Consider the following 13,941-nt stretch of genomic DNA (forward strand, 5'->3'; position numbering starts at 1 on the left):
ATGTCTGAAACCAGATGAAATCATTTCCCCAGATTTCGTTTTACATAAACCAAGTTTGCATATTTCTCTTACAGGCAAATATTTTCCCTTTCAAAGAACAGCACAAGGGGATATTCTGCACAAGTTAACTGCATACGGTGTAGATTATGTGGAGAAAATTGTGATAGGTCCTCAGGGTTTTCAAAAATAATGAAAATATTTGTTTAATTAGCTATGTATAATGTATTTTAGAAGAAAAAACATTCTTACAAATCAAATAGAGTACTGATCATAATAAGCAAAGTGGTTTCAGAAAAAAATGAGTTTCACTGGCGTCTTAACTGAATAATTTTGGACTAGATATAACTTATTTTTCTTATTCCAATGAATCCATTTCCAGTGGATTTGAGGAAAAGAGCTCATTAATGCTGGGGTGAATGCAAAAAAAGTAGGTCTTCAGAATTTCGGGAAGAGACCACGCTGACCCTTTTTGGGGCCCAACAATAATGATTCAGACTGTGGAACCAGATAGTTCAAATTCAGGTGCTTTCTCACATCAGCTGTGTGACATTGGGCAGGTTACTTAACTTCTTTGTGCCTCAGTTTCCTCATCTGTAAAACAGATAGTGCTTACCCCAGAGAGTTGTAGTGAGTATCAAAAGAGCTAATAAATGTAAAGAGCTGGAAGCCCTGACATAAGGGTTGATGATGATGATGATTTTCACATAGGTTTTCCACTTTCCTAAGATTAAAAAGGAGGGCTTTTTAATTTTATCAAAGTGTTTATAAGGGGAAAATTCTGTATATGAACCAACAGTAAATGACTCGATTAGCTTAGACAATGCAATCATTTGTCCCACCCATATCCATAAAATGATAGATTGTAGTAAATAGTGGACAGTTGGATAGTTCCCCCTGCTGGATAACGTAGGAATTGTAATTACAAATTACAATTGTAAATTGTAATTACAATTTGAAAAATGTAAATTTTACCTGAAGAAAAAGTTTATTTTATTTACTTATTTTTCTAAAGTTCTTTTTTTTAATTAACACAAATAGATTTTGGATCTTTTGAATTTTTTTCTGCATCCACTAATATTAGTCTTATTGTTATTCCCAAATCTGTTATATATTAAATAAATACATTTTCTAATGTTAAGCTATCCTGCACTCCTGAGGAAAGCCCAACTTGGTTATGATGTACTATTATTTACATATTAAGTATCATTTTTAGGATTTTATAATCCAAATTTGTATAATTTAACTGAAAATTTTTTTACTCCCAACATTCTACATTGGTTATACTAGACTCATGGAATGATTTAGAATTGTATTCTCTTATTCTCATCTGTTAAAAAGTCTAAATAAGAATGTAATTACCTGTTCTTGAATATAAAACCTGTAAGAACACCTAGGTTTTTATGAATGGAGCAAAGGAATTAAATTTTTAACTATTTTTTAAGGTTGTGAGTCTATATCTAGTCAGATTTGTTATTTTTTTAATTGAGTTTTGGTGCAGTTAATCTTTCCTGAAAATTTTCTGTATGTCTAAGATTTCAAATTTATTTTTACAAATTTATTTCAATTTCCTTCTATTCTCTCGAGCTTATTGTAAAATTCTTTTGCTAACTTCCTTTTATTTATTTGTTTGTTTATTTATTTATTTATTTTTTATTATTGAAACGATTATACATATCTGTGGGGTACAGCATTGAATATCAATACCTGTGTCCAATATGTGATACTTGAAAAAGGATAATTAGGGGCTGGACCCATGACTCACTCGGGAGAATGCCGCGCTGGAAGCGCCAAGGCCGCGGGTTCGGATCCTATATAGGGATGGCCGGTGCGCTCGCTGGCTGAGCGTGGTATGGACGGCACCATGCCAAGGGTTGGGATCCCCTTACCAGTCAGAAAAAAAAGAAAAGAAAAAGGATAAATTAGTACGTTCAACATTATACAATGTAATTATTTTTTGTGACCTTTTACCAATTTTTCACCAATCAACCCCTCTCCCCATTTCCCACCTCTGGAAACCTCAGTTCTGTTCTCTCCTTTTGAAAGTTCAGTGTGTTATTGTAATTGTTATATCATTCTTTCTTTCTTTTTAAAATTTTATTAATTTTTTATCTCCCACTTATGAGTGACAACATGCAGTGTTTCTCTTTCTGTGCCTGGCTTATTTCTTACTTAACTTAATTTTCTCTAAGTTCATCCATGTTGTGGCAGAATTCCATTCTTTTTCATGGCACAGTAGTATTCCACTGTGTATAAATGCCACATTTCCTTATCTAGTCATCCATCAATGGACATTTAGGTTGGTTCTGACTCTTCACTATTGTAAATAGAGCAGCAGTAAAAGTGGGAGTGCTTGTATCGGTTCAACATGGTGATTTCTATTACTTTGGGTATATACCCAGCAGTAGGATCACTAGATCGTATGGTAGTTCTAGCCTTAGTTTTTTGAGGAACCTCCACAGTGTTTTCCATAATGGCTGTACTAATTTACAGTCCCACCAACAGTCTGGGAGGGTTTCCCTTTCTCTGCATCCTTGTCAGTATTTATTATTCTCTGTCTTTTTGATAATAGCCAATCCATCTGCTGTGAGATGATATCTCAATGTGGTTGTGATTTGCATTTCTCTGATGCTTAGTGATGTTGAGGATTTTTTAACATTGTCTGTTGACCATTTGTATATCTTCCTTTGAGAAATGTCTATTCAACTCTTTAGCTCATTTTTTAATTGTGATACTTGTTTAATTACTGTTAAGTTGTTTGAGTTCCTTGTGTATTCTGAATATTAATTCCTTGTCAGTTGCTTGGTTTGCAGATATTTTCTCCCATTTTATAGCTTGTCTGTTTGCTCCATTAATTGTTTCTTTTGCTGTGCAGAAGCATTTTAGTTCATATAATCCCATGGTTTATTTTTTCTTTTAATGCCTGTTCTTTTTGGGTTTTATTCATAAAGTTTGCCCAGTCCTACTTCCTGAAGTGTTTCACCTATGTTTTCTTTTAGGAGTTTTATAGTTTCAGGTCTTATATTTAAGTCTTTAATCCATTTTGAGTAGATTTAGGTATCTGGTGAGAGGTATGGCTCTAGTTTCATTCTTCTACTGATGGATGTCCAGTTTTCCCAGCACCAATTACTGAAGAGTCAGTCTTTTCCCCTTTGTATGTTCTTGGTGCCTTTGTTGAAGATAGGTTGGCTGTAAGTATGTGGGTTGATTTCTGGGTTTTCTGTTCTATTAGTCTAAGTGTCTGTTTTTATGCCAGTACCATGTTATTTTGGTTACTATAGCTTTATAGTATAATTTGAGGTCAGGCAGTGTAATGCTTCCAGCTTTTTTTTTTTTTTTTTTTGGCTTAGGACTGCTTAGGCTATTCAGGGTCTTTTGTTGTTCCGTATGAATGTTAGGTTTGCTTTTTCTATTTCTGTGAAGAATTTCATTGGTCTTTTGATGGGGATTGCATTATTGCATTGGATCTGTAGATTGCTTTAGGTAGTATGGACATTTTCACAATGTTGATCCTTCCAATCCAAGAGCATAGAATATCTTTCCGACTTTTCATGTCCTCTTTAATTTATCTCAGCAGTGATTTGTGTTGCTTTGCCTTTGTCACCTCTTTTCCCCTGGGTGACAGAGCTGCCAAAGATTACTCAAAGCCCATCTCTTTTGAGCAGTGAGAAGCCCCAGAAAGGGGTTAATATCCCAGTACCCTCGAGCGTGAGGCATCCTTCCATTTGGGAAATTAACCACGAATTGGAGTTCTCTTCCTGTATTTATTCCCCAGACCAAGAAGTTACAGGAAGGGACATAGGTGAGGTTTTGCTAAGTACAGTTTAACAAGTTTAACAATAGAAGCTGGTAGGGCCGGCCCGTGGCTCACTCGGTAGAGTGCGGTGCTGATAACAATAGAAGCTGGTAACATTCAGTAAGTCAAGTAAGGTGACCTTCTGTAATGCAATTTGCAACAAAGGCTTGATTTAGCAAACATTCCTTTTCCCTCTAGCAGCTTTTTAGTAACTTTACATATCATTTAGTAACCTGTCTTTGAGCCAGCAGCCTTGCTGTGTTACAATTCTTATCTTGCAACAGAGACTCAATAGCCTGGGGAAAATTTCCTGTCCTTTGCAAGGTCAATATTTGAAACTGCAAGGCTTTGGAAAACCAGGCTCTGTGAGGTACATTTAATTTATAGTATATTCCACAGATTTGTAGTTCTCATGGTAAAGATCTTTCACCTCCTTGGTTAAATTGATTCCTAGCTCTTTTCTTTCTTTGGTGACTACTATAAATTGGCTTTCTGCCTTCATTTCTTTTTCTGCTAGTTCACTGTTGGAGTATAAAACACTACTGATTTTTGAGTATTGATTTTATATCCTGCAATTTTATTGAAATCATTTATCTGCTCTAAAAGTTTTTTGGTAGAGTCTTTAGGTTTTTCTATGTATAGGATCATTTTATGTACAAACAGGCAGTTCGAGTTCATATTTTCCAATCTGGATGCCTTTTATTTCTTCCTCTTGCCTGATTGCTCTGACTATTACTTCCAACACTATGTTAAATAGAAGTGGTAAGAGTGAGCATCCTTGTCTGGTTCCTGTTCTTGAGGGAAAGGCTTTTAGCTTTTATCCTTTTAGAATAATATTGGCAATGGGCTTGTCATATATGGTTTTTATTGTGTTGAGATGCTTTTCTTCTGTACCTAATTTGCTGAGAGTCTTTATCACAGAGGGATGTTGAATTTTATCAAATGCTTTTTCTACATCTATTGAGATAATCATATGGTTTTAGTCCTTGATTTTGTTGATGTGTAGTATCACATTTATTGACTTGTATATGTTTTTTTTTTTTTTTTGTCTTTTTCGTGACCGGCACTCAGCCAGTGAGTGCACCGGCCATTCCCATATAGGATCCGAACCCGCAGCGGGAGCGTCGCCGCGCTCCCAGCGCCGCACTCTCCCGAGTGCGCCACGGGCTTGGCCCATGACTTGTATATGTTAAACCATACTTGCATCCCTAGGATGAATCCCACTTGATTGTGGTGTATAATTTTTCTAATCACTAGTATTTTGTTGAGGATTTTTGTGTCTATGTTCATCAAAGATATTGGCCTGTAGTTTTAATTTTTTGTTGTATCTTTGTCTGGTTTTGGTATCGGGGTGATGCTTGCCTCATAGAATGAGTTTGAGAGAATGGCCTCTGTTTCAATTTTTTGGAATAGTTTGTAGAGAATTGGTATTAATTCTTCTTTAAAGGTTTGGTAGAATCCTGCGGTGAAGCCATCCGGTCCTGGGCTTTTCTTTGTTGGGAGAGTGCTGATAACAGCTTCAGTCTCTTTGATTGTTATTGGACTGTTCAGGTTTCTGTGTCTTCTTGGTTCAGTCTTGGTAGTTTGTATGTATCCAGAAATGTATCCATTTCCTCCAGGTTTTCAATTTGTTGGCATGTAGTTGTTTATAATAGTCTCTAATGATTCTTTGTATTTCTCTGGTATCAATTATAATGTCTGCTTTTTCATTTCTGATTTTTGTTATTTGGGTCATCTTCCTTCTTTTTTAAATTAACCTAGCTACTGGTTTGTCTATTTTGTTCTCCTTTTCTTTCATTTTTTTTTAAAAGCAACTTTTTGTTTCATTGATCTTTTGTATAGTTTTTTTGGTTTCTATTTCATTTAGTTCTGCTCTGATCTTAATTATTTTTTTCTGCCTACTAATTTTGGAATTGGATTGTTCTTGTTTTTCTGGTTCTTTAAGGTACAGCATTAGGTTGTTTATTTGAAAACTTTCTATTCTTTTGATGGAAGCATTTATTGCTATAAGCTTCCCTCTTAGTACTGCTTTTGCAGTATCCCACAGATTTGGGTATGATGTGTCTTTATTTTCATGAGTTTCAAGACATTTTGATTTCCTGTTTAATTTCTCCTTGGACCCATAGGTTGTTCAGGAGCATGTTATTTAATTTCCATGTATTTGTATAGTTTTCCAGAGTTTTGCTTGTTATTGATTTCTAGTTTTAATCTGTCATGGTCTGAAAAGATATTGAAATGATTTCAGTTTTTTCAAATTTGTGAGACTTGATTTGTGACCTAATGTCAATCCTGGAGAATGTTCTATGCAATGATGAGAAGAATGTATATTCTGTAATTGTTGGATGAAATGTTTTGTATATATCTGCCAAGTCCAATTGGTCTAAACTGTAGTTTTTGTTTTGTTTTGTTTTGTTTTGTTTTGTTTTAAAATATGACTGATAAGGGGATCTTAACCCTTGACTTGGTGTTGTCAGCACCACGCTCTCCCAAGTGAGCTAACCAGCCATCCCTATATAAGGATACGAACCCGTGGCCTTGGTGTTATCAGCACCACACTCTCCCAAGTGAGCCACGGGCCAACCCTAAACTGTAGTTAAAATCCTGTGTTTCTCTGTTGATTTGTTGCCTAAATGATCTTTCCAATGCTGACAGAGGGGTGTTCAGGTCCCCAACTATTATTGTATTAGGATCTTTCTCTTTCTTTAGCTTTAAGAGTGTTTGCTTTATATATCTGGGTGCTCTAGTGTTAGGTGTATATATATTTATGATTGTTATGTCTTCTTACTGAATAGATCCCTTTATCATTATATAATGACCATCTTCATCTCTCTTTATGATTTTGGTTTAAAGTCTATTTTATCTGATATACGAATAGCTACTCTTGCTCATTTTTGGTTTCCATTTTCATGGTATACCTTTTTCCATCCCTTCACTATTAGTCTTTTTGTGTCTTTACAGGTGAGGTGAGTCTCTTAAAGACAGCATATAGTTGGGTCCAGCTTTTTAATCCAATCAGTCAGTCTGTGTCTTTTGATTAGTAAGTTTAATCCATTTACATTTAGGGTTGTTATTGAAAGATACTGTCCTAATCCTGGCATTTTACTGATTTTTGTTTGGATATTTTAAATATCTTTTGTTCCTTTCTTCCCCCTTTATTGTTTGTCTTCATTATTTGTTGGTTTTTTGAAGGGGTAAGATACAGTTTCTTTCTCTTTCTTGTTTGCATTTTTGTTTTACCAGTGAGTTTTATTCTTTCTTGTTTATTCACAGGAGTGATTATCATTTTTCAGAGTCTGGTTTCAGGACTCCCTTGAGGATTTCTCATAGGGCTGGTCATGTGGTGATTAACTCCTGCATTTTTTGCTTGTCTGGGAAATAAATACACTATTTCTACTTGCTTGATATATTATTCTTGGCTGTCAGTTTTTTCTTTTACTATTTTGAATATATCTTCCCATTCTTTTCTGGCTTTTAGAGTTTCTGTTTACAAGTCTGGTGTTAGTCTGATGGGGACTCCCTTATATGTGACCTGATGCTTTTCTCTTGCTGTTTTAAGGATTCTCTCTTTGTCTTTGAATTTGACAATTTGGCCACAATGTGTTTTGGAGAGGACCTTTTTGGATTGAATCTGTCTGGGGATCTTTGAGCCTCTTGGATCTGGAAATCTGTATCACTAGCAATACCTGGGAAGTTTTCTGCTATTATTTCATTGAGTATGTTTTCAATGCCTTTTCCTTTTTCCTCCCCTTCCAGAACACCCAGATTGAATGTTTGTATACTTAAGGTGGTCTGCTAGCTCTCTTAGATTTTCTTCTTTTTTCCTGCTTGGGCTATTTCAGAAAGACTGTCTTCAGAATCAGAAATTCTTTCTTCTGCTTGCTCCAGCCTACTGCTTACACTCTCAATTGTAGTTTTTATTTCATTGAATTAGTCTTTCAGTTCCAGGAGTTCTGCTACATTATTTTTTATGGTATTTATCTCTTTGTAAATTTCCTCCTTCATGTCCTGGATTGACTTTCTCATTTTGTTGTGTTGTCTAACTGAGTCTTCTTGTATCTCATTGAGTTTCTTTAACATTATTACTTGGAATTCCCTTTTAGACATATCAAGGGTTTCCTGTACTATGTGGTCTGGTATTTGAAAATTATAGTGTTGCTTTGGTGGTATCATATTTTCTTGTTTTTTCATATTTCTAGTATCCCTACGTTAATGCCTAGTCATCTTGTGGTTGCTTCTTCTATTACTCTGGGGTGGTTTTTGAGGACAGAGACTCCCTTGTGTAGATTTGTTATATATTGCCTGTTGGCTGGGGTGTTTTAGTTTTGGCTCCAGGCAGACTCAGTAGGTTCAGTAGTTCTTGGTAGACTCAGTTGTCCTGTGTAGTCTCAGTAGTTCTGCGTAGACTCACTATTTCTGGGAGATGCCTGCAGCTATGTCTGTGGCTGGTGCTGCATGCATGGCTCGGCCTGTTCAGGTAGGTAGGGGCCGTGTGGGCAGCTAGGGTGGCTGGGGCCATGCAGGCAGCTGGATGGCTGGGCCTATGAGTGTGGGTGGGGCCACATGGGTGGCTGTGATGGCTAGGACTACGTAGGTGCCTGGATGTCTGGGGTTATGCATGCAGCTGGGGCAGCTAGAACTGCACAGGCAGCTTGATGATTTGGCCCCTGTGGGTAGGATATGGTGCTCAGAATTAAATCCCGCACTCAGGGTGTGATTTCAGCAGTGGTGAAGAGAGAGGGCTTTTTCTCCCTCAGATCACATGCGACACCTCTATTAATAGAGTCCAGGTATGCATTTTTGAGTTGGTCCTGTTCATCAGAGTAAATTGTGCTCAACTGAAACCTCCAAGATGTGTCTCCTTATGCAATTCCTATTGCTTATTGGTGCTTTTCTAATGATACAGATGTATTTATTACTGTTTAATGTCGTCATTAGAATACCTTTGTGTTGGCTGCCAGCATCTTCATCAATCTTTGCTCTTTTAGCCAATACGTTAGCTCTTCATTTCAGCTTCTTATGTTGAGGGCACGTCCTCTGTATATTCATACAAGTCACTGGTACCACTGTAAAAAGGACCAGAGCTGTATGGCTCATCACTCGAACTTCACTCCAGCTAAACAGCACTCGCTATCGGATAGCATTCCTATTTGGGGACAAGAGGTAGACACCTGTGAAGCAAGAATGAGCTACAGAAGGCCATAGAAGGCTTCTTTGAGGAGGTGGGACTTCAGTGCAGCAGTACTGCACAGGGGAGAAAGGAGAGAGAGGGCTTTCTGAAGTGAACACCTGGGTGAAGACAAGGATACGAGAATGTCTATACGTATTTTTAAGGTGTTTTGTTTGTCCTTATGGATAATGACTTTATCAGTTAACATAACCACTTATAATACAGCATCCTAAGTCATGGAGATTTAGAAATGCAAATCTAGGGAAAGTAATACCTCATCAAATTACAAAATCTGACAAATCAATTCAATGCTCAGTAATTCAAAAAGTCATGTTTTTGTTGCCATAATTATATCACATCAATGATAATTTTCACTGTTAAAAAATTATCATTTGAGTACCAAATAAAAACACCACAGTTTTTATGGCAGAGGCAGTTATCTTATACAAATTAATGCCTCTTTTAAAATTACACAATTTCCTTCTTTTAGAGGGAGTGAGTTTCAGTAAGCTGATGGAGTTACTTGTTTCAGGGCAATCGTGTGTATGAAATGTGGCTCTGCTGCATTCTGGGGTTTTTTAAAAACTAGATAGAGTCCCCATGGATAAAAAGACTTTAAATTCTGCCTTAAGGAGATGCAACATGCTAATACCTTCAGGTTGAAATAATTTTTCAAATGTCAAGTCTTCCTATAAATAATGGAACAGGTTACAACACTAAGTCCAGTTGATCTTTTATATTTAAAAGTCCTGCGTTAATCTTGCTCCTTATTTTGAAAATCTGTAATATATAATATGTCTTTTAAATAATAGATACAAATAAGTATTTGCCATCATAGAGAGACTTGGGGACCTAATATTTTATACCAATCTTCACTATCATTTCTCTACAAATGCTATTAACCAGCATAGGCGTCCTGATGCTTCTCTTGGCTGAAGCCATCAATTCTCCAGTCTCAGCATTTAATTTGTATATTACCCATTCCCTTCCTTCTAGCCTTTATTAGCTATTGAAGATGTCATTTTTTCCATTAGTCCTCCGAGTAATTATGGAGGCTACATTCGCTTTGGTTCTCGTTTCACCAGCAAGAGATTTCACGAAGGAAGTCCTTCCCCACTCTAGGCTGAGAATCCTGTGGCCGTGTAATTTTCCACTGGGATCTGAATATGTGTTCAGTACATCAACTCCCAACACAACTGGGTTTTAGGATTTGGGTATTTCTGCATTTGCAGCTGTTGTAACTATTTACAATGGATGGACAAAATTCTTGCTCTGAAGTCCAGAATTTCATGGTGTTTGCCACCTGCTTAACGTCCCTCAGGTACTGAGGGACAAGAGGCAAGGAGATAATACCTGCCCCAGCCCCTCCCCTCATCAGCTGTGCCTGCTTTATGCTTTTTTTGGAAATCCTTTCTCAAGAGTACTTTCACTTGATTCCAATAATAAGAGCAAGCAAATTGAGTACTTGCTATATACCAGGCACTATACCCTGTGCTTTACAAGTATTATGTCATTTTACCCTATGAGTCAGGTATTACTTTTATGTCCATCTTACGGATAAGAAAGGTGAGGCTTATAGAGGTTAAGTAAGATGTGACATGTGACACAGCTAGTTAAGTGGCAAAGACAGGATTTGAACTTGGGCTCTCTGACCCTGAATCTACACTCTTACACCTACACTCTAACACCTTGTAAACTCTTAGCACCAAACCACATAGAAAAATTGTGAGCAGGCATTATTTCCATTTAAGAAATGGGGAATTGGACTTTCCAAATGGTTAAATGACTCACCCAAGATAAAAAAACAAACAAAATCAGGTCATTGAGAGAAACCACAACACCACAAAGCTGATGTAAAACAAACACCAGGCAATTATTACCAGATAATTGCTTAGAACCAAAGGGCATGTGCATGGGGCTGAAGTACAGCTGAGCCCTGCAGTTTATTCTGACTTTGTAAACAAATTTATAAACAGAATCAGTCAGTGTAGGTTGATTTTACATTACAGAATTCTTTGTGCCATAAAGGCTCCTTACAGCCACTTCCTCATCAGACCGTTTTGAATAGTCAGACCTGGCTTCTCACCAGCCATCACCTCCAGATCCGCAGAAGCTACTATGCTCTTACTAATCAACATGAATATCGGCATCCTTTCCTAACAGGAGAACTCTAACAGATAACTTGCAGGCATTTTTGTTGAGTTTTGTTTCTAAAACAGTTAAAGATGCCCTGCAGAAAAGCAGCTCACTTGCAAGTTGGCAATTAAAAGGGTCAATGGTTCAAACAACCGATTTCAAAATCCATCCCTCCCTTCCCTTTCTCCTTCAAGTCCTGGTCTTCCTCTGACCCCTGGATTCCCAGGGGTTCTTTCCCTGTACTACTCTTCTTATCTTTCTGTACGTTCTCTTTGTGTCGTATCACTCACTTTCATGATTTTAACTCCTACCTATGTACTCGTGACTTGCAAATATATATCTTTAGCTCACGCCTTTTATCTATGCTTCAAAAATTTATACCCAACTTCCAGCAAGACGGCATCACCTGGATTCTCCCTCAAACTCTTTGACCTCAACCAGTACGGAGTTCAAACTGCCCTTTCTTCTCCTAACCTGATATCTTCGTTCTGCAGTCTTTGTAGCACCTCTGTCACCTTGGGCACCAAAGTTAAAACTCCAAGATCACCCTTGACTCTTTATCTTACTCTCTATTTCCAGTAATTTTAAATATTGTCACCTACTTTACCTCCCGCATGTCTCTACCATCCAGACTGTCTGCTCCATCCCCACCTCTCCACCCTGGTTCATTTGCCTTTACTGCCACCTGCCTCCTAACTGAACTCCCCTCTCCTGAGTCCATCTTCCCAGAGGCCGCTAAAAGGATCCAGCTAAATGTGAATCTGACGCTGACACTCCACCCACCTCCCTCACCTCTGTGATTAAGTCTGAGCTTCCTAAAAGCGATGTACAAATCCCTCCACTAAAAGAAAAAAAACAATCCCACCATGGCCTGGTCCTGTTTACCTCTCCAGCCTCGTCTGTCATCTCTGCTTGTCTTACACTTGCTGGTCTTTTTTTCTTTCTCACATGCATGACACTGCTGTTGCCTTTGTTCCCAGTGTTATTTCTGGAATACCTTTCTTCCCGTCCCCTCCCTATGGACTTCCTGCTGACCTTTAAGATCTGCTTCAGACCACATGTCCCCAAAGAAAACGGCCCTGAATCTTGGTGTATTCCTGTGTTCCTCCCTCCAATCTAAGGCAACTGTGTGCTCTTCACTGATGTTCCCAGAACGCTGGAAACGTGTACTGATCACACTGCTTTATAATAACATCTTTTATGTCCTATTAGACTGTAAGATCATTAAAGGAAGTGACCATGTCTTATTTGTCTTGGTATCCCCAGCACATTTTCTAATGCAAGTGTTAATTCTTGGATGAAGATATGAACGAGCAATTGGCTTTGTCAATAGCTACCTGTGAGACTCAGCCTCTCTGAGCTTCAGTGCATTCATCTATGTGTTGAGGTGGTTAAAAATGAACTGTAAGAAAATTTACAGCTCGAAAATGCTATGAAAGTAGAGATAAATGAGAAAATTCTCAGAATCAAAATTGAAAAAAAAATACGTATTTACTTGGAACAGTAGATGGCAGTAAAGCATCGTTTTTCAGCATAGCCTTTGCCTGTGTATTCTGCTGTTCCCTTGCAGGGCTGTGCTCAGGCACAGCTTTGGGAGCAGAGAACGCACAGCACGCACAGCACGCTTGGCCCTGGAGCAATCAGCATAACTATTAAGAGTGGAAGACAGAGCTGGTTTCAGGCCCATTTGTTCTCTGTGACCTAATTCTATCTAAATTCCAATTCTAACCTTCTCCCTGGGATCAGTGTGACAACATTCCAAAAGAAACTGTTGACAGCTTTTCAGTGGGTGGGAACAAATATGTGTTTAAAATTATTGTACTATGTTCCAAGGACTCTGCTAAGCTACTTTACAAATAAATCTTTCAAATTCTCACAACTAACTGAGTTAGATCCTTTTAGACCCATTTTACAAATAAAAAAGAAAACTGAGACTGAACAATTAAGTGCATTAACTTAGTAAATAAGGGGATTCAAACCTCGATCTACTCGCCACAATGTCCATACTATGTCCACTCCATCACACTGATGTCATATTCTCTGAATTGAGCTAAAAGTTGTGACTTAAATAAGCACAGCCTTTGGAACAGACAAGCAAACAGAGTTAATGCAGGGTTAGTATAGACATGTGAGGTGTCTTCAAAAAGTTCATGGAAAGATTCGTATTACCTTTTAATTCCATTTTTCCATGAACTTTTCCAAGTACCCTGAAACTATCTATAGGTAATGATTAAATATCAACATCAGTTCCAAGCTTTGAAAGTCACTAGGTAAAAACAGAATGAAACACTGAGCTCAAATAATGACATCTGGAACAAAGTTTAATTAGAAAGAATAAATGCTAACATTAATTGAGGGCTTCAAGGTACCTGGCAGTATTCTAAGTACATGACATGTTAATTTCTTCAATCTCCTATAAACATTGTGAGATGGGTGCAATTATTATGTCTACTTTGTAGGTGGGGATACTGAGCCACACATAATTTAAATTACTTGTTTGACGTCTCTCCACAGGTTGGTGTTAGGGGTAAGATTAGAGTCCAGACCAACCTTCTAGCACTAAGGCCTCAGCACCTAACCACTCGCTATGCAATTAATAATAATAATAACTAACCCATATATAGCGCTTACTATGCACCAATCTCTGTTTTAATCACACATTAATTTATCTTATCCTCACAGCATCTCTATGAGGTACATAAACTTATTGCTTCTCTGTTACAGATAAGGAAACTGAGACACAGGGAAGCTATATGACTTTTCCTAGGTAACACAGCCAGTAAGTGGCAGAACTGGGCCTCAAGCCCAGACATTTATGGAGTGTGCACATTAACTCCTAGAACTT

This window comes from Cynocephalus volans, chromosome 5 (genome assembly GCF_027409185.1).
Source record: "Cynocephalus volans isolate mCynVol1 chromosome 5, mCynVol1.pri, whole genome shotgun sequence".
NCBI classification, from domain to species: domain Eukaryota; kingdom Metazoa; phylum Chordata; class Mammalia; order Dermoptera; family Cynocephalidae; genus Cynocephalus; species Cynocephalus volans.